This window comes from Mauremys mutica, chromosome 9 (assembly GCF_020497125.1).
Source record: "Mauremys mutica isolate MM-2020 ecotype Southern chromosome 9, ASM2049712v1, whole genome shotgun sequence".
NCBI lineage: Eukaryota > Metazoa > Chordata > Testudines > Geoemydidae > Mauremys > Mauremys mutica.
In genome coordinates this window covers 65,310,517-65,332,174 of record NC_059080.1, presented here as the reverse complement: position 1 = coordinate 65,332,174, position 21,658 = coordinate 65,310,517, and the positions used below count along the sequence as shown (strand labels likewise).

Here is a 21,658-nt window from a genome sequence, read left to right as displayed (position 1 = left end):
GCTAACCTACACAATATATTTAAAAACAAAAAACTACATTAAAAGACTATTATTGGCATTACAAAGGCAAGCGCTCAAAAGTTAGGTCACCTGTGGAACCTTAACTTGCCTCCCCTAACCTGTTGTCCGTATGCATTATGATACAGTCTTTAATTACATGATCACGTACTGTTTTGTCCGCAGGACTGTTCATCATTCAGTGTGCATGAGCAGACCTGGTTTAGGGATGAGTGAGGGTTGTCTAGTGATTGAGACTGTTGCCTGTAGGGCCCCTGCCTCGTCTGTAGCAAAAGTGGGAAGGTACGTAGTAAAGGAGGCAGCAGATTGCAGAAAGAGAAGGGATGGTGTCATGTTTAAGGCAGTTAAATGCTTTCCAGGAGATTTGGATTCTTTCCTGTCTCCACCAAAAATGTCTTTTGTGATGCTGGGTAAATCACTGAAATAGACTTCTTCACATGTGGTCACCAACTGTATTCCTAATTTTCTGGGTTCCTGACCTGAGACCTTGGGGGTCTGCTTTGCAGAAATGCTGAGAAAAGCACAGCTTCCATTGATTTCAGTAGCAGCTGTGAGTGAAAATATAGAGTGCTATGAACTATGAAAACTCAGGCCTAGCGCTCTCAAATTGGGCACTTGAAATTTTTGATCTTAATGTATGTCTCTCCCATCTGTAAAATGGGGATAATACCACTTGTAATAATTGGGGCCTGATGGTCCTCGCCTGCTTGTGAGCTCAACTGTGGAAAGTGAAATAAAAGTTTAAAAAACGTTGCAGTTACTCACAACATATGTTGATAGGAAAAAGTTTTAGTCCGAACAAAAAGGCCTACTGAGATAACTTGCAGACAGTTGAAATAAGGTCTGGTGAACCAGAGGACTCTGGGACCAGAAATCAATGGACCAAAACTGGTGTGTTGGAAATTAGGCCTAATTTGGCGGACAAAATAATAAGGGGATGGGCTATTCTGCTCATCACTCTCTTTTGGGGTCCTTTTAAGAAGAGACTTCAGTGGGAGGGTCAAAACACAGACTGGAAGATGGATGAACTGGAAGGAGCCAGCTTAATCATCATGGCTGTCACTCCCACCATCTCCTGAGACACCAGGTTCCATTGTGACACTGTTGTACTTTAATTGCCCTTATCCTGAGAGATGGCCTATCTGGAGTGGGCCAGAGAGAGGGACTCAAATGACATTGCCACCTCTACCAGCTCTGGCTAGATCCTGAATCTCACCTAGGATGGGAGACTTTGGTCCCTATTGTCACCTCTCCAACCCACCTTTGTGTGTCCTTTTTCCTTCCCTCACCTTATTCTCATTCTTTTTTGTGTGTGTGCACCTTCTTAATGAGAGTCTGGTTTTGCTGGCCAAGCCAATCTCTTTCATAGCTCCTGTGATTAGAGAGGCAGATAAAGGCAATGCCCTAAACAGCCCACTGCTGGTACAATTTGACAGGTCTTGGAATAGTTGAAAAGACTCTGTACTATGACCGTATTTCTCCAACAGTGAGGTTCCAAGTCAGAGTCACCCAGAGACAGAAGCTGCATTCTTTCTTTGCTGTCCCATTTTGTGTGTGCTTCTCTTGTTTTGTCTTAAAGGAAGCAGATCTGAACTTTCACAATAAAAGCAACACCATCTCCACAACATCTCAGGGCTTGTCCACACTAACAAATAGACCACAGGAAGCAGGGAGTTTGAATCTATCCCACTTTAGCCTGCAACGGTCTAACCGCTCACGTGCACCCTTCTGATTCATGTTAATAGTTCATTAAAGTGCTTTGGACTGGTCCCTTTTCAAAGATGGCTAGTTCAAAGTACTCTAAAGAACTGTTGTTGGGCATCGGCAGGGTGCACATGAGCAGTTTGATCTCAGCAGGCTAATGGGGTAGATTAACACTCTTGCTTGCTATGGTCTAATTGTTTATTTGGACAAGCCATCAGTTAACATTCTCCGCTCCCTCCCCCCACCAACACCACCGTCCCCCATGGACGGTTATTACCATCTTTAATACCATCATAAAAACTGTTGCTTTTTCCTACAGAGCCTCTCTACAGCTAAAGGGAAAGGGATAAAGGGATATTGTTAAAATGAACCTTACTTTGTTTCAGTTGCTTTAACTGTTTTCATAATCTCCTAAAATATGGAAAGATTTTTAATGGTGTACTTGCCAAGCTCTCCATATTCAAAACCCTGAGCCGTGTTTAACTGGTTAGTGTTGTACAGTAACACCTTTCACTCTCTGGGCCTATCTGGGATAGCTCAGTGGTTTGAGCATTGGCCTGCTAAACCCAGGGTTGTGAGTTCAATCCTTGAGGGGACCACTTAGGGATCTGGGACAAAAATTGGTCCTGCTAGTGAAGGCAGGGGGCTGGACTTGATGACCTTTCAAGGTCCCTTCCAGTTCTAGGAGATTGGTATATCTCCAATTATTACCTTTATTACCCCTCATCTCACAGAGGCATTGGGAAAATAAGTTCATTAATAGCTCTGAAGCAGTTGAATACTGTAGTGGTGAGTGTCCTAGAAAAGTTTGTGAGGAAATTTAATAATTCAGTCTTCAGAACAGCATTCAGTTGTGTGCAGTAAATAAGGCATGGGTCATACTGCAAAATGAGGTTTAAAACAAAGTAATGACTAGCACCACATTTAATGTGTACTGTTTGTTCAGTGTTTTGAATGAGGAAGGAATCCTGGTGGGGAATTAGTATGTGATCATGTAAGTAAAGACTGTTATATGCCTTAGAAAACTTCCTAATCCCAGATTTTAGAAAAAAAATCCATTTCTTCTGTTATCACTTGATGCAGAGAAAACATTTGATAGAATATAGTGGAACTTTTGATTTCTAGTCCTGTCACATGTGGTTGTATATATTTTATGTAGGTGTGATTTAGTTCCAAAAAACAGTGTTGTTTCTGCACTATTTAAAAATTAAGTACATTAGTTTTCCACTTCATACAATTTCTTATAGTTAAACAATTAAGTTAAACCTCATAACCTCTAATGGCTGATCTAGTGTATTAAACTACTTCCAGATTTGTAAACAAGTGACTTTTGTCAAGTTTTCTCTCCCTCGATGTCCAGCTACTATCTATTTTTTATTTATTTATTTATTTATTTATTTTTAATGCTAGGTTGGTACCCTTTGGAAGAAGGAGCAATTTTAGCATGGAGAAATTCTTCTTTAATTTGGTTGCAGTTCTACACTTACCTGGCAGGGCTAAAAGTATGTATACACTACAGAGTCTGTTTTGGCATAGCAATGCTGGCATAGCCCCCTAGTATAGACACAACTTACACCAACAGAAGGAGTTTTTCTGTTTCAGGAACACTGGTTTCCTGAATGAGGTTAGCTACATTGGCAGAAGCCCTCATCTGCTACCATAGTTGCATCTACCATGGTGTGGTTGTTGGGATAGTTGTGTCAGTCAGGAGTGTGGTTTTTCACACCCCTGACTGATGTAGCTATGCCAATATAACTTAAGTGTAGACCAAACCTAAAGATTCATATTTCAGTGTGCTAGATTCTGCAAAGGAACCTGATACGTTATAAGCTAGTCTTGTATTACACTAAACATTATGAACAAATTGGTAGTTAGAGTTTTGTTTTTCCATCTTTATAATAAAATAGAAGAAAAGGCATTTTAAGGTAGTCCTTAAACTGGAGGGGGGGTCACTAAAAAGAATGGGGAATTGGACTAATTCATCAGGTATAAAGCAGTGCATCGAGCTCTAGATTCTGTGTTTGAAGAAAAATTCATGTGGCTTTACAGTTGAAAATTATTTTGGAATTGTGGTCTAATCCTTTGGTAAAGAAAAAGACTAGATGATTGGAATGTGGCTGGCAAACCTTTGTCTTCATATCAGAGAGGTTAATTATGTCTATCTTCCTGCCCTGTTAACTAAGTAGAATTTGTTTGATTTGAAAGACCGTTATCCTTCAGTATGAAAAGTGTGAAATGGCTCCTTTCAAATTTCAGGGGTCAGGAGGACAAGGGCACTTGAGTATCATTAAGGAGTTACAAACTGCTCAAGTGTGTGCTGTCAGATGGTTGCTTAATAATTCTCTATAATCATAATTAACAAGGTTATTTCTTCAAGTCATTGGAATTAATTATATCTGAGGGCTATCTAACATCTCTCTCTCTTGATTTCATTACTCATTTATTCTAATAGGCCTTATTTATTCACTGACACTTTATGCTCTATTGTAACTGGCAAAGTTGCATTGCTGAAGATTGAATTAAAACCAGTGAGCCACCATCAAAGCATTACATGCAGGGGCGGCTCCAGGCACCAGCACGCCAAGCGCATGCCTGAGGCGGCAAGCCACGGGGGACGCTCTGCCGGTCGCCATGAGGGTGGCAGGCAGGTTGCCTTCGGCGGCATGCCTGCGGAAGGTCCGCTGGTCCCGCAGCTTTGGCGGACCTCCCGCAGGCGTGCCGCCGAATCCGTGGGACCGGGGACCTCCCGCAGGCAAGCCGCTGAAGGCAGCCTGCCTGCCGTGCTTGAGGTGGCAAAATACCTAGAGCCACCCCTGATTACATGAAAGCTTTTTTTATAAATATCTCACTATTGTGTCATATACGCTATCAAACATGACTAGGAAATTTACTCCTGAGAGAATTCTGTGCCTTCAACACAGTCAGACGTGCTTCTTGAGATCTTATTCTCCTTTGGCTTACATGACACTCTCCTTTTTCTGCGGGAAAGCAAAGAAATCTGCAAGGGACATGAATTCTGCTCATACCCTGTGGCACAGAATTTCCCCCAGGAGTAGCAATTTCATCACTTTTTATTTGTAAATTATAATCCCAATTTGAAGATCGATATGTCCATTTCAATAGGCAAAGTTGATATAATATATGCAAAAGGCACAAAAAGTATTTGATTTCAGTGTTTCCATTGTTTAAATAATTGCCATAACCAAGTTACACTAGAAATGATCAACAGTGTTGGAATTTAGTTATAGAACTTCCAGGATTTAGCTTTCGTATAGTGTAAGCTTTTGCCATCATGAAGTGCAGAAGCTCTGTCTTGAAAAACTGGTGTTCAGTTACAGCAGATTGTGGCATAATACCAAGGTTGCTTATTAATTCTTTAAAACATACTGACCATTATATGTGGTTTTATGGATATTCACCAATACTGTGAATCATGGTTTTCCAATTCTAAGTCTTCACAAATACAGTCATGGGGGATATATACTTAGAACAACAGATGAAACATTTTAAATCCTTCTTAAACTAGTTCTCAGTGCCCTGACAGACCTTTTGTTTGAACTACCCATAAAAGGGTCTCATTACTTTGTTACTTAAAGTGGCCTTTTTGATTGCAATCCTATCAGTTCACAGGTGTCTTAAATAAGGTAGGAGCTCTTTTCCTGGAACCTCAGTACTAGACCGTGTACGCTAAAGCAGTACTCAAAACCGACCCTTCCTTCTTACCAAAGATCAACTCCCAGGTTCTATAAAGTGCAAGAAATTGTCCTTCCATCCTTCTGCTCGCCTCCATTGTGCCTCCGAGAGAAATACTTTAGATGCCCACAGAGCTCTCAAAATTATCTATTTATCACACTGTTTGGTTCAGAAAAGTAAATGCATTGTTTGTGCTTTATCATCTGGTGTCAAAGGGAAAGAAGGCTTCAAAATTTTTCCCTTTCCAGGTGGCTAGCGTACTATATCACCAAAGCATACAAGTTAAAAAAAATGTAACTCCATCTTCCAAAATCAGAGCTAACTACCTCAGAACTGTGGCAACTTCATGGGCAGCAAGATTATATGCCTCATGCAAGAAAATCTATAAAGTTGCCACCCAGTCATCTGTTCATACCTTTCCCAGATTCTACAAGATGGACATCCAGTCATCATCTGATATTGCCTTCATTACACTTGTGCTCCCAGTAACTATTAGGAAATGGTTGTCCCCTTTTGCATCTGTACATAACTGTTATAATATTCTGTACCCAAGTAAACACTGCTATGAAAAGCCCCAATGTTATATATCTGTGGACCTCATTATAAAGGAAAATGTATCTGTGCTTTACTTTCAAATGTCCTTTCTTGGAGTAATGAAGTCTGCAAATCCCACCCACCCTGAATAGGCTGTTAATTGTGGCAAAATATGGGATTATTAATTGGATCAGTTTGTTGTTCACTGAATTTCTTGCTGTGTAGGAGGATTTTTCTATTGAGTCTTAATACTTAATTCTCCTTACCCTTAGAGTAGTTAGAGAATTCCTAACCTATTCAAGTGTCTCAGCTGGCAGCTTCTCAGAGGTGAAGGTGCACTGATTGATAGGTCTAGTCTAAGGATGCAGAGAACAGAAACCAGTGAGTCTGTGGCCCTCATAAATCCAAGAAAGGACATTTTCAAATCAGACACATACTTTTTCCTAATCTGGTGATTATTGTATGGACAGACAACAATGTGCACAGGTGCCTTTCCTGTAAGTATCATAGTGTTACATCTCATGATTGGTTCTTGGTAACAAAGGTAATGATCCTGCAAATCTTAGGTGCATGCTTAACTTTTAAGTATGTGAGTAGTCCCACTGAGCTCATGGGATTACGTACACGCTTAGTTAAGCACATGCACAAGTCTCTGCAGGATCAGGTGCTAAGGAAGACGTGTGTAATATTTCATATCCTACCAGGATATGCCAATTTCCTTGATGGTATACATCATACTAACTTGGTGATTCCTTGGTATCTTTTGTTTTCTGAAATAAAAAAAATCTTTCATTAGGCTAATTCAGGTGAAAATGACACAGTATTCTATTCCCACAGAGTTATACTGTCCAGGTTCACATCTATATTCTGTGGCAAACAGGGTATTTATCATGTCATACTTTCATTTACTTTGTGTATTCATATTTGCATGTATAGCTTGGAAAATCTAATAAAAGGAGCCTGCCTTCTGCTTCCAGCATATTTTTAAAGTAGCTATGCATATTTGACAATGCTGTCCCTACATATTTCACTGGTTCAGTTCATTCTGAATTCTTCAAATTCTTGGCAAAGCATCATGGAGAAGAAAATAAACTGCTCTCTCTTTGCATAGCTTCAGCAAATGGAAATCTCAAATACATTTAGCAGAGACCAGTTGTGAGTTTCACTTATAGCCTGGTGATTTTTCCTTGTCAGTTTTATTTTATTCTGGCTATCTCAGTCTCTCCTTCAGCATGAGCATGAAAGTATGCAATCAGCTTTCAAAAATACATTCCTGGGCACATCAAAACTGCATAGGAAAATAGATAAAAAGACAAAGTTTTAGACCGAATATGTATATAAATTTTCTAAAAGTGACGAATTAATGTTTTTAACTTATTTTGAATGAATACATTAATATATACACAAACATTTGTATCAATTGTATGGTTTTTATTTTACAAATCATTGTTCATATATTCAAATTAGAATGGTCTTTTCAGAGGAACTTTCCAACAAACACTGAAAAATTTAAAACTCCGCTTTAGCACACAGTGCAGTCTTTTAAATAGATGTTTTGCTTACAATGTTTTTTTCCAAGACTGCTGTATTGTAAACAAACCAAACGTTTTAGTATTCAAACTGAGTCCTGCTGTAAGTAGTGAATATTTTCTACAGGATATAAAATATCTCTCTAACCAGCCAAACCCAATAAAATATGCATGATCTAGCCACCAGTATGACATACAAATTTGGGTTTAAAAAAACATAGGAACTGCTGCTCTGAACATAGATAAAATGAAGGTCTTCCCCCCACACTTCCGCTCCCCCGGTAAATTTTGTAAATAATGCATATAATTTTTCTCTTCAGAGCACTTCACAAACATTAACCAAGCACAACACTGCCAGGTTTACATAAACTAGGACCTGTGAAAGCCCCCTACAACACAGTATCTGATCATCTGTGAACAAGCATTAAACATATCAAGTGATTTTTTTGGTGAGTAGATTGGACGTGAACTTACATGTTGTACCTTGAAAACATAACCAAACATAACCTACTAATTGCACCATTCATTCAACTTGATTCTGTTGTGCTGCAAACTTTTCAACAGCACATATTATGTTGAATCAGTAGCTTTAATGTTTCATTTATGGTTGTAGTCTTGGATGCATTTGATTTGATATGTGCTGCCATGTGTGTAAATAATTTGCTGATTTTAGAGTTATGACCTTTTGACTTCTGCTTATAAAAACAAATGAAGGTTTAAAGGTTGAAGAGATCAGAGGAAGAACTTCTAAACATCTTGCAAGATGTAATGTCCATTAACTATAGTTCAGTTTTAGTGTTTGGTCTCCAAATATTTTTTTGTTAATGACATTGTTGCAAGAGAAAATAAGTTCTACTTTATTTAAACGGACACCAACTAAAAAAAAATCACACACTTGTCTGATTATGACAACTAATATTACTGCAACTGAAAGGTTAGAGAGGAGAAAAAACTCTTTTTAACATCATGTTTGCATTTGATAGCAGTATGGTGGTCCCTGGAGTAAGCATGTGTTTAAGTGCTCTGCTGAAGAGGGGTGGATTCCAGCATGTGCTTATTATTTTCCTGAATCGATTTCCCTGTTGTGTCGATTTCCCTGTTTCTTCTCTATAGTTCAAGTTCAGTGTCCCTTTAATGGCCTTTCTTTTAATTTCACTTAGTTCCTTTTTCTAAATACAGTTTCCTAATTGGCTAGTGTATAGGACTTTTCCTAGTGACTCACTTGTGTGGAAATACCACAAAAGTAGTAGAGTACCGCTTCTTTAAAGTGATAAAGTATGTTGGCTTAAAAAACAATTTGTATCAAAGCCAGCTGTGGGATCATGTTTCTGAAATCTCTTGTTTTAGATTGTGTTTGGTTTCTAAACCTCCTCCACTTTTTCACAGATGTTGTCATCTGTTCACAATCTGCCATGGCTCAGTTTTTCAAGCTGAATCTACCACACTGATAAGGGACTCTGACTAAAAAGGATCTTTGGATTTGGTTTTCAGTGGATTTTTGAGAGGATGCATTACAACTTTTACCAAAAAGTATGAGCTCCCACACTGTTAGGTCACCCATTGTATTCTCATTAAAATCTAAACCTTCATTTTGGTATACAGTATCTCTCATTTTGCTTATGCCAATACAATTATGTAGCTTCTCTGGGAACTCCTAATTTCTTGTGTTCTAAATTGCACCTTGATGGCTCCTACTTCTTGTGGTGTGTTTTTACCTATGTGCACTGTGGATCAGCTGTAGTGATTAGCTCTCAATAAGTGCGCTAAAGTTTATATTAGGTAGCCAAAAATATTCCATGTCTACATTCCTCTATGCAAAGTGTTTACTTAATTTACAATGCTCGAAGCTCCCCCACCCTCCATTAATATGTCTTTAAAATGGCTTATAAAAATCCATAATAAATGTTACCTTTCACTCAAATCACTTTTCACCCTCTCCTTGAAGTAAAAAGAAAGCTGCTCATATCAGCAAACCACAGTCCTATGTAGTAAGACCAAATTTACTTGAATCTCTTTGGTCTCAAATTATAACTAGCTACCTGATCCAGGGACCTCTTGGTGGCAACTGGCAGAGGGCAAAGGGGGTGCATAAGGGTTATGGGATCTCCTAGGTCTGGTATCTACATAATAGTTTACCAAAGTGTGGCATGTAAGATCTCTGCTGAAAGCCTGAGCATCACTGGTCAATACAATCATTGTGAAATGTACGTATGAATAATATGTAAGCAGCTGTGTGTATATACTGAAAATTATGTTCATGAAGCCTGTGAGTTGGTGCTGGTCACTGGAAGATGATAAATAAGACCATGTCGACACTAGTGAGGTTACAGTGCACAGCTGTACCAATGCAGCTGTACCACTGTAAGTTTGCTCGTGTATCAGCTCTATGCTAACAGGAGGGAACTGTCCTGTCAACGTAATAAAACCAGCTGCATGATTGGCAGCAGCAATGTTGGAAGACGAAGCTCTCCCATCAACATAGCGCTGTGCATGCTATCACTTACACCAGCAAAAGTCATGTTACTCGGGGGCGGGAGGGGGGTTTCTTACACTCCTGAGCAACATAAGTTTTGCTGACATTAGTGGTAGTGTAGACATGGCCTAAGTTACCTTCAGGAGAGAGATGCTTATCTATCTGTCTATATGTAATATGGGATTTCTGTGAGTGCCCAGTGGATAAGGGGCTGGACACTTGGACACTCTAGGGGGAAACTGAGTTCTTGGGGGTTGGAATGTGCCTATTGCTAATATGCAGCGGGACAAGGAAGCCTACACAGGCTGAAAGAGGAATGCTTGTTTTGCCCAAGGCTGGTGGAGTCAGGGAGATGACCCTCAGCAGGCACGGACAAGGTTTCCTGATTCTAAGGGTACGTCCAGACTACTCACCGGATCAGCGGGTAGCGATCCCCAAACACGCTTCCTGTTGACTCCGGAACTCCACCAGAGCGAACGGCAGTAGTGGAGTTGACGGGGGATCTGCGGCCGTCGATCCCACGCCGTGAAGACGGGAGGTAAGTCGGAATAAGATATGTCAACTTCAGCTATGGTATTCCCGTAGCTGAAGTCGACATATCTTACATCGACACCCCCCTCTAGTGTAAACCAGGCCTAAGGTAGCAGGTGTGTCCCAACCATGGGTACCTTGAGGAAACATCACAACTATCCTGTCCAATATCTTTAATGAGTTAACCTCAAGAAAATCCCTCCTCTCAGGATTATATAGCATGCATCCTAATTAGTAGAGGTCAGTAAACCCAGAAGTGAACCCCCCATCCCAGTTAGGCTTAAAAAGAGTCGGCCAGTTATTCATGCTGTTCTTTGAATCTTTAATTTGCAAGTTGGCTCTTTTCTTGGGGTGAGCAGGGGAGGGTATTTTTCCTTTACCCATATTTACATGGAGTTGAGTGAGACACCGGAAGGTCAAATGGCCCTGCATGAATGAGTTAGAAAATGACTTGCCCTGGATTTTTAAAAGGGGAGGCTTTGCTGGGCCCTAGTGGTGCATAGGTCTCCCCTGTACAGTTCTGAATCCGGGAGATGCTGTGGATAGGAGTGGCCCTGACTGGGCCCCATTTTACGCCCTCTTTCTTCCAGGGCAGCTGTCCCTGCTTTAGCTGTTTCTGCAGCTGCTCCTACCGGTTGGAGTCTGGTTCCTTTTCTGCAATTTTTCCTCAAGATCCAGGGTCGAAGGGGAGAGGGGAGGGGAACACCAGGTGGGTCGTAATAATATTTAAGTAAATTGTCATGGTGTTAATCAGTTTTTAACTGGAGGTTTGCTTTTCCATTTTGCACACATACTGGCAGCTGGTAGCTGACGCATGTTTACTAAATTTGCTGTGTCTCAAGCATATGTTGCTTAGAGAGCCATTTCATGAGAGAGCTCACAGTAGTTACTGTAGTGCACTTGGGCATCCGACGAAGTGGGTATTCTCTCACGAAAGCTCATGCTCCAGTACATCTTTTAAGTCTACAAGATGCCACAGGACTCTTTGCTGCGTTTATTGGGATCTAAGTGGGTCTCCATTCATTTATTACATTCAACTGATTTTTTTTCCATTAGGATTTCAAAAAGTGAATTGCTAATAGTCCTGAGTCCGGGTGACTGCTGGACAGTTTACAGTGAGCCTGCAGTTATTCTAATAGAAACACTGGTAGTTAATTCTCTTAATTTAACATATATTTTGAATATGATTAATTTATAAAATTCCCTTTTGATTAAGATAATGAAAACAAATCTTCAAAAAAGTAACTTCCATATTAAATCTGTCATTTCTAGGCAGTTCACTGGCAAAAAGACAACTTATGGAATAAACGCATACTAACAATACAAACTAATGCTACATCTTAATAATCTGTAAAATGCTGATTTTTCTCCATTTCAGCTCTTGAGGACTGAAAGACAATTATACACATAGCTAAAATATTTGCAGCTTAGTTTTCTATTATGCAAATACTTTCAAGAACATTGTGGGTAATTAAGTGTATTTCAAATGTTGTAATAAGGTTCTTTTATCAGCATGATCATAACTGGAAACTTTCTTGAATATGACTGTCATTCAAATAGCCTGCATGTTTTTACATAATTTGCATATGCACTGTGCAGAGCTCTACTCTGAGAGTACAAATTGGTACTCTAAATCACTCAGAGCACAGTAAGAGTCATATCTACAGAGGATCTGGGTACCTGCAGCTCTGTTGATCCATGTCTTATAATAATCTTTTTTCAAAAAAAAAGGACCATTTTCATTAAAGCTGAATCTAGTGAAAATCAAACATATGTGTAAATCCATTAATCATGCTTTATTCTCTGGATTAAAATGTGAGGGGTTTACTGAAATACTTTATTCTAAACAACAAGGACTACAATTGGGACAGGAGCATTCCCAGGCTGAGCGCTGCCACTGCTGCGACCTCACAGCCTGGCCCAACCCCTCAACACCAGTGGGACTGCAGCTGGGACAAAGGGCATTTCCCAACTGGCTTGGATTCAGCGTCGAGCATGAGCATACCTTCAGACCTTGCTTTTTGTGATCTTATCCATCTGCTACTCACGATGGCTCTCATCACTCCCTTTTCCTGCATCATAGCATCTGTTGTCCTTCTCCTTTCCTTCTATTGTTGGCTCCATTTCCCCATCCTGGTTCCCCTGATCCCCTTGCAGTTCCGACCCCCTCTGCTCCTCTTCCCCCTAGCAAAAATTTAGGATCATCATTCTTCACTCTTCCCTTTCCTCAACTCTTCAGCTCATCTCTCCTGTTGCAAGGTCCCCCCACTACCTCCAGCCCTGGTTCACCCATACACCTACTTCCTTTGCTCCTGCTCATGGGCTGCAGGGCATCTCTGGAAATCCCATGATCAGGCTTGACTTCCTCCACTACAAATTCATTCTCTTCTCCTTCATTCCTGCCATCTTCCTGGCTGAACATCTCTGCTTCACTTTAATTGAATCCCACACCCAAAATCACAGCCACCTGTTCACCACCTGTAACTAACTCCTGAAAACCTCCTTTGTCCACTTTTGCCTCCTCACAGGATCTGGCTGATTACTTCCAAGATAAAATTGACAAAATACAACATGACCTTCCCTCTCCACTTGGCACACATTTCTCCCCCCTTTTCCTCTTACAACTCTTTTCTTCTTTTTCCCTGTCAGATGCAGAAGCTTCTCATCTGCTCTCCTATAACTCCTCCACTTGCCCCCCAGCCCTATCATATCCCATGTCCTGATTTTTCTCACGCTCACTTTCATCCCCTTCCTTATTCTTCTCTATAACCTCCCACTCTCGTGTGTCTCTTTCCTCTCACAATACAAACATACTTTTAAGTTTTCTCATCTTTAAAAGCCCCACCTTTGATCCCACTTGCCTCTCCAGCTACCTCCTATCTCCCTTCTCCCTTTCATTTCTAAACTCACTGAATGCGCTGTTTACAATCACTGTCAGTTCCTCTCCAGTTCCATTCTAGATGCTCTCTAATCCAGCTTCCATCCATTGCATTCCACTGAAACTACTATCCTCAAAGTTTCTGATGACATTTTCCTAGCCAAAGCTCAGAATCAGTATACCACCCCCATTCTCCTTGATCTGTCAGCTGCCTTCAGCACAGTCAGACGTGCTCTTCTTCTTGAAATCATATTCTCCCTTGGCTTCCGTGACAGTCTCCTCTCCTTGTTCTCCCACCCCTGGTTACTCCTTCAGTCTGTCCTTTTGGAGGATCCTCCTCTTCCTCAGCCCCACTCAGCTTTATGTGAGGGTTCCACAGGGTTCTCACTTTGGTTTCCTTCTCTTCTCCCCCTTATCTCTTGGGTAATCTCATCCATCAACACACATTCATCTATCATCTGTATTCTGGCAATACTGCTCAGAGTGGTGCAAAACTTTCTCAAGCATTGATTCCCTCATTATCCAACAGAATAATCTAGAAATATTGGATAGCATATCTTCCATACCTGTAGCAACAAGTTGTGAGGAACCAGTAAGATATCATTCCTCTATTGTCTTGGATAGCAAAGATTCTTTCATCCCTAGGCATTTTTCACGTTAAAAGTTAGTTCAAAATCACTCAAAAAAAGGTGTAAGTGGACAGCCTCATTATTTCTTATGTACTATCAAAGAGATTCTTAGGTATTGTTTCAAAGAGGGGCCCCTAGAAACAAACATCATGTAAGCAGTACAAATACTGCCATCATACCCAGAATATAATTTCCATTAACTTTATGCAAACCTATTTTAAAAAATGAAAATGCAACCATTGTAGCCTCACTTAAATCCTGTTACATATACAAGTATCTTTTCTATTTTAAAAATGCATCTGAGGAAAAAATACTCTACATTCACTAGCAATCATTAAGGGATAGTCTCACCAGTTGACACAGACACACAGTTCCATTAATGCCTTTTAGGCTTTTTTAAGCTTCCCCTTCCCCTCTTTTTTTCCCCTCCGGTTCAAAAAATCTGGGGCAGTTGAGAAAGGAGGTTCCCTTAAATTTCTAATTTTAAAATGGGTTCATCATTCTCCATCATGGCAGGTTTTAAAGGTACATGGCCTAATTGCAAACTGAGTGCCACCGTGATCGATCCCTGGCAAGATGCTTAAGGAGGTCAGGTTGTATATTCAGTTTGTCCATCACTGGCAATCTTGTCACACTACCAAAGCTTTTGACACCCATTTGATTGCCAGCTTTTAAAATGGGATAAAAATCTCCTAATTTTCTAGACTCCAAGCTGTCAGAGGAGATGGTCACTTCCAACATTCTTACGTCTACGGCTGTGCTGTACCATGTTGTTGGCTTTATGAATTATTAAACAGAGATCTACATGCAATCACAGTAGAACTCTTCTCTTTCACAGGAGACTATTGCTGAAATAGGTCAGCTTTTTCTATATAGTACTAATTTTGAATCTTTGCCTGCACAGCTTTGAACAGGGAGGATTACAGATAGGCATGGTCTTGTTTGATTGTTAAAAACTTTTTCCCCAAACTAGCTCTCTGGAAGGGAGGGTAGGATTTGGGTAAGAAACATCACCACATGGGAATGGGATCAATTGCTGTGAAAGTATCTGAATGTGTGGGTACCAGAGCAGTCAATCTCCGAATCCTTGACTGGCTCTGAATGACCTTTTCTCAATACACTAATGGGCCAAGCCTACAGCTTGCATTTTTTGGTTCCAAATCTCTGATGCTGGATCATATTCAAAATGTAGACACCCAGAAAGAGGAAGAAACTGTCATCACCTGTTTTTTCCACAAAACCTGATCAAGGAGAGTCTAAATGTCTGTTTCAACAAACCATTAATACCTCTACTGCTCTAACCTGTGAGTCAATCTTATGATTTAACTGGAACCTATTTTATTTATTAATATACTGTAAATAAGACCAAATGCATCTCAGTAAATCATACTAAATTACATCTGACACAATAAATAAAAATTCAATTTTCCTAAATGGAGAAATAGAACCAAAAATCCCCTTGGCGTATCTGTATAAATAATACACACCAACTCATTTTGAAATGTCCATTGCTAAATTATCAATGTGAGTTCTTCTTCACAAAGACCTTGATGAGAAGTGTGAACATATAAATATAAATACTAAGTGCATTATATCCATATTGGCCATTGGTAGCATATCCAGTTTCAAAGATCTATTCCAGGTGGAAACCCATCAAAGTTTGAGAGAGGCTTCTGTACAGGAGACAGTTTGGATCTGAATATTAATATCTCCACACAGGAAGAGTTGAATTAGCATTCTACACAACTATTTTCTTCTATCATTAACAATTACTTGAAATGACAAATGTCCTTTCCCATCATTCTTGTTGCATTCTATGTTTAGTCACCCTTAATAACTAGGATAAGCTGTACCTATTACTAAACCTATTATATCTTTCTTCTTTATTCTCTCTCCTTGGTGCACCACTGCCTTTGCTGCCTTGCTTTCCTCTGAAAGAGATTACTGCTTTATAGTAGAGCTTTCAGCTACTATACACATTTTATGGTTGGTATTTGAAATAAATTTTGAAACTAAATATTTAATAGCAAATGGTCCATTTTTAAGACAGTGATGTTAGTGACAATTGTTTTTTGTTTTTTTTTTCTGTTCAAGAAGTGTGTTCAATATTAAACAGCACAATAAATGGTTATACAAATGACTTATGCACTGCAAACAGGATGTTAAGAATCATTAAAAAGGGGATAGAGAATAAGAAGGAGAATATATTATTGCCCTTATATAAATCTTGAATACTGCGTACAGGTGTGGTCTCCTCATCTCCAAAAAGATATATTGGCACTAGAAAAGGTTCAGAGAAGGGCAACTACAATGATTAGGGGTTTGGAACGGGTCCCATATGAGGAGAGATTAAAGAGGCTAGGACTTTTCAGCTTGGAAAAGAGGAGACTAAGGGGGGATATGATAGAGGTATATAAAATCATGAGTGATGTGGAGAAGGTAGATAAGGAAAAGTTATTTACTTATTCAAATAATACAAGAACTAGGGGTCACCAAATGAAATTAACAGGCAGCAGGTTTAAAACAAATAAAAGGAAGTTCCTCTTCACACAGCACATAGTCAACTTGTGGAACTCCTTGTCTGAGGAGATTGTGAAGGCTAGGACTATAACAGCATTTAAAAGAGAACTGGATAAATTCATGGAGGTTAAGTTCATTAATGGCTATTAGCCAGGATGGGTAAAGAATGGTGTCCCTAGCCTCTGTTTGTCAGAGGGTGGAGATGGATGGCAGGAGAGAGATCACTTGATCATTACCTGTTAGGTTCACTCCCTCTGGGGCACCTGGCATTGGCCACTGTCGGTAGACAGGATACTGGGCTAGATAGACCTTTGGTCTAACCCAGTACAGCCATTCTTATGTTTTTACCATATGTTTGGGTTTTTTCAATATGAGAGGGTTTTTTTCTAAAGGTATATAAAGTCATGTTTTCTGAGATTTTATGCCAAAAAGGCAGATGGTAAATCCATTTCCAAATGCTAATTTGACTAGAATATCATGATCCTCTGTGAAGCAGACTAATGCTAAGTATTTGTCTTGAATACCACAGATTGTCATTAACAGTAATCTCTCTCCTCGTGCAAAAGTGTTCTATGGAGAATACTGAATGATGTTTTAAGCAGTGATAGACTAATATCTCCAACCAAGGAGGAGGAATATGGATAACTCAGTTTGTTTTAGCATGTCTACACCTAATGTTTTAAAATACTGAGTTTTCCATGAAAGAAGAGACAAAATGCAGTGCTGTTCTGACCCAAGAGAAGTGGGCTATAAAACATGATTAACATTGTTTTTCTTTTCCTTAATCTATAGTCACATTTCCTGTGTTGCTGCAGGCTTAAAAAATTGACTCTGTCCTTCTTGCCGGTTACTTTGCAGGAGCTTATTCAACATTAAGAAAATAAAAGGTTTTAGGACAAATCTAGATATTATATTTGAAGAATTCTGGGTAAACAAATTGTCATTCATAGAAAGGCATATATGTAAAATGCAATTGTGCAAATTCTGCTAAAAAGATGAGAGCGTATCCAATTGGCATTTTGACAAAGCCCCCTAAATAAAACGTGAGACACAAAAATGGAATTTCTCTTAGCCAGCCAGTTTCTTTAATGTCCATTATTTATTGTTAAAAATCCAAGTGAAAAAGGGTGCAGTCAAAAAGCATACACTTCACCTTGCAGGTAAAGAAAATGTCAAATAAAAATCTCTTCACTAGTCAGAAAATAACTTCCATGAGCTGCTTGCAGCTACCACAGAGATGGTTGGAGATCTGTCTCTTCCATGTCTATTTCAAACTAGTCAGGTTGCTGTCACTCTCAAGGTTTTGTGGGAGAGGGGAGCCCTTCAACTATCTGTTTAGATGGGTTGGTATATCTTTTAATAAGTTGTACAGAACTCTGAAAATGGAAAATGCCATATAACTATAAACAAACTCAGTAACTCTTCATGGAAGTCCTGATTTCAGTCATACATTGCACTTTTGAAGAAAAAAGAATGCTGTGGACTACATAGAAATAGGTTTGCAAGTTGTCAGTTTTTATCTATTTTTATTTATTATTGATCTATCTAATACAAAGTATGTACTGTACTTGCCACATTAGTCAGAGGAATTATTAATAACAGAATATCCAGTAGTGGACAACCACCATAATCATTCAAGAATATTGCAGTCAATTCCGATAGTCTTTATCCATTTGCCTCCATATAGGAGTTGTCTTGAAATTACTTGCTAAACTTAATGTACTCCAATAGTTTCCAAAGAAGCTAAATCAGTTGATGGGTTAAACACGTAATTGTGTGCCTGTTGCAAACAATAGTCTCTAATGGCACTACCACTACTCATCTGTTAGATAATTGCAATAGGGATTTTTTAATGCCCCCTGGGCCGCTTCTCCTATCAGTTTCCTGTTATTTTCTGCTTCTCGAGGAACACTAACAGTAAATGACTTCCAGTTTCAATTAGGTGGACAAAGATACATATCGTGAAGTGCCTAAGAAGGAGGTGCCATTTTGTGTGCTTTCTGTGTTGTTTCTTGCATGTCTTTTATCAATGCATGTGTCTAAGTATTTGTCAGGCCAGTCATGTTTTCAGTGCCTAAATGTGCCATATGGAAATATTGCATGAATTCATTTGCAGCTGAGTGCCAATGGTCTGCATAGAAGCACTGAGGTCCCTTTGGATTTGTCTTTGAGAAATACATCATTGTTGAGATTTGCCCTGAAGAACCCCTGAATGTAAAGTAATGGCTGAAGGAGGGTCTCCAGTAATAGGTATCAGTAACTGTACTGAATAACCCTTTTTTTCCCTAGAGTAACTACATAGAGGACACCCATTTTAATTTGCAGTGGTATATCATTTTAAACACTTATTTGCAGTAGCAGCCCCTTTTTTCAGTACTACTTTGCATCCATGAAGTCAAAGGTGAAAAAAACTGCCATTAGAGTGGTGACTTTGCAGCATTTTAACAGTGATTTGCTGGGCTCATACTCTGAACACATTCTTGTTACTCCCATTGAAATCTCAGGACTACTTGTACTGTACTTCTCAATTTATGTGAAGCCCCAGTTGGGAAAACAAGTCCCAGCTATCACTGTACATAGACAATGGGTCTTCATTACAACAGTAAACTGTGCTTTAGATTTGAATTTTCATTGGATTGGACTGTGGAGGTGGTAGGCAGATCTTGATTATGGTTAGATCTTCAGTTCAAGATTTAGATACCAGCTGGACACCAATGGCCAGATTTACAAAGCTGTTTAGGAACCTAAGATTCCAGTAGGCACCTAGTGGAATTTACTAGTGTATAGGTAGGTAAGTTACCTAATTTCCTTTAAGTGTCTAATTCACCTGAACCTCTTCTCGCCTGAACAAGAGTTATGTCTAAGTTGACAGCTTGTCTCTCTCACAACAGTAGCTAGTCCAGTAAAAGATCTCGCACTAATTCTCCCGGATACATCTGTAAATCCCGTGATTTTCTGCATCTTCAAGCTTTTATTTACCTTAGTCTATCTGGCCCCAATATCTTACAAGTCACTCTTACAAAAATGTAGGCTCAGCTTCTTCTTTGAGCTTGCCACCACCTCTGACCAAGGCTAAACATTTCAAAAATACCGAAATTCCATTTTCAAAATCAGCGTAGGCCCTAAAGACCCCAATGCTTGTTGAAAGTCAACGAAATTTAGGAATCTAAGTCACTTCAGCACTTCTGAAAATTTCACCCCAGATCTGCAAAATAGGCTCCTTCCAGTTTCAGATTCAGTTCAGAATCGTATTGCATGGGCGTGCTCAGATATGGGGAATTTAAATTGAAGTTCCTCTCGTGAAATTTGTGCATTAATGTTTGAATGACAGTCAGTCATTTTTTTTTATTTTTTTTTTTAGTGTAACTTTAGCACCCTCATGGCCAAGATGGAATCTGCTCTTCAGGCAGCTCTGGCCAAGAGAAGGCGCATAGGAATGCAGCAGGGAAAGTCCCTTCCACCCCAGGGGCACCTGTTCCAACCCCCCCCCCCCCCCCCCCCCCGAGTGAATACACACAAAAGTACAATGAATATAGGAAAGGGAAATGTTTATTTACAGAGGGATGAAAGGAGAAAAACAACAGGGGGAAATATATGGGGAGCAGTAAAACAGGACTGCATTCAACTCAAGGCTCCACAGGCCTAGTGGTACCACAGTCTGAAAGGGAGTTCAGGAGTCCTGGGAAAAGTTCCAATCCAGTGGTGAGTTTTGGGTGCTCCTGGTAGTCTTTGGCACCTGTAAACTTCCTCCAAGAAATCCCCCTGGTGCCCCCCTTTGCCGCTCTTTGCAAAGTCACACAGAGCGACAACTTCCCCACTTAACCAGCTAACAGTCTCCCTCCTTATTTCCAATGCCAAGTTATAAGCCCCAGTACTCACAGCCCCATGCAGCTCTGGGCAGCTGTGATACTGGGTCTAGCTCCAGTCTGTCTTTCTCAGGCGATTCGGCTCCTCCTGGCTCCTGTCCTGGGGCCCCGATCAGCCACTCTGTCCCTCCCAGGCTTGAGGCAGGTTCTTGGCTGCTTCACCCTGTGTGGGCCTGCTTGCTTTGCTGCAGCCCTTCTATCTGGCATTTCAGACACACACCCCTGTTACTCTCTTCCCTATCTCTCTGCTCCCCCTCCCACCAATAGCACTTCCTCCTTCTGAAACAATCAGCACTTCCCTCCTCTGGAAAAATATTTAAAGGGGCCATGCTCTCTCTAAACCCCAAAGGAGTTACATTAGTACTCTAGAAAACCACTTCACAGAAGATTACAGTCTACAAGAAACAGTGCAGCCAAAATAAATAAAATAAAAGGAAATTTTGACTGTTGCTTTACCGTACATTAAAATAAATACAGCACCTTGTTTAGTAATATGTATATTAAAAATGAAAGTGCCGCGATTGCCTGAGGGTAACAAAAGTGAATTGGGTGCCTGTTACATACGTTAGTCTTTGATAGAATGAGTGGCATGACTCTCATGTACAGTACTGAAATGTCAAGTATTCCAGAGAGCTGCATACTGAAGATGGCTGATGATGAAAATGCACCAGAGGTGATGGGACTCCTTCTGTATGGTCATGTATTTATAAGAAGCATTTTAATTCTGCTTCACACACCCATAATTAAGATTAAGATAAAAACATTAAATGCTAATATTTAGAATGATTGCATAGCATGTCATAAATTGGATGTCTTCTCCTAGATAAAATACATCTTTAAAGTTTATTTTCAGAAGACGAATAACAAGTTTTGAATTATCCATATTTTATAAAATATGAATCATCAGCTTTAAAATGAAAACCATTTTAATCTGGTTATTTCCACATGTATATCAAATCTGTTTTAAAATCAGAAATATTTGTAGGTACGCCTGCAAACTGAAGCTTTCAATAACTCTAGGCAGATGGCAGAATTCCGCTTGGCAAACTGTAATGGGGAATTGATTCTACTGCTTTCATTGAATTGAATAAGGACCATCCATTCATATTTAGTTCTAATCTCTCAGACTAAAATAGGATGAACATATTGTTCTCAGGTGCTCTCATAGCCACTGATTGCATGCAGGATCATTAATCACTATTATGTCTCATCTATAAAAGTACCTCCACTTCTGAGCAGCAACAGCAGTTATTCTGTCTGCTTCTCTCTTCTGTAGGAAAATG

The 21,658-nt window shown here is 39.8% G+C and overlaps 1 protein-coding gene across 7 annotated transcripts in view; it reads left to right on the top strand.

Moving 5' to 3' along the window:
* SPSB4 (splA/ryanodine receptor domain and SOCS box containing 4) overlaps window positions 1-21,658 on the top strand; it is a 209,914-nt gene that overhangs the window by 98,721 nt on the left and 89,535 nt on the right. The gene's annotated exons all lie outside the window — the stretch shown is intronic.